The sequence below is a fragment of the Nelumbo lutea genome, chromosome 5 (assembly GCF_056320005.1).
Source record: "Nelumbo lutea isolate HS-2025 chromosome 5, American lotus-T2T, whole genome shotgun sequence".
Classification (NCBI taxonomy): Eukaryota; Viridiplantae; Streptophyta; class Magnoliopsida; order Proteales; family Nelumbonaceae; genus Nelumbo; species Nelumbo lutea.
Window position 1 is genome coordinate 20,688,118 of NC_142688.1, and position 557 is coordinate 20,688,674.

A 557-nucleotide genomic window follows, 5' to 3' on the forward strand; every position below is an offset into this window, starting at 1 on the left:
ATATATTATTATATTATTTCTATATATAAAAAATATTTATAATTTAATTTTTTTATTTATTTCAAGTAAATTTATTTTTCAAAGACACTATTGTTGTCTAAAAAATTTTAGAGATTCGGGTCCACATGGGGAACCCATTCCCATAGGGATCGGGGACCGAGATGGAGTTAATTTCAGAATTAGGGTCATGGAGGGGGAATATGATCCCTAGCCCGAACTCGCCCTATTGCCATTCCTAGTGTTTGATGTATTACTTTGCCCAATCATTTTGGATATTGGGTTTAGTAACCCAAATCTTATAAGCAGAAAGTAGTAGGGTGGATTTGAGCCGAACCGAACTGAATATTTGGTTATTCGAGTTCAATTCACCAATAAATTATGAGGTTCGAGGTAGAGATTTGAGCCTGAATCCGACTCGAGTCAAAAGTTGGGAAGTTTGAGCTCGGCACAATTCAAGCTTAATTGTGAGCCAAATGTTTTATAAATATAAAAAATTAAGAATTATAGTAGAGTAAGGTTTGGATTTCATTCGCTTGGCCAAATCTGAAATGTAGAAC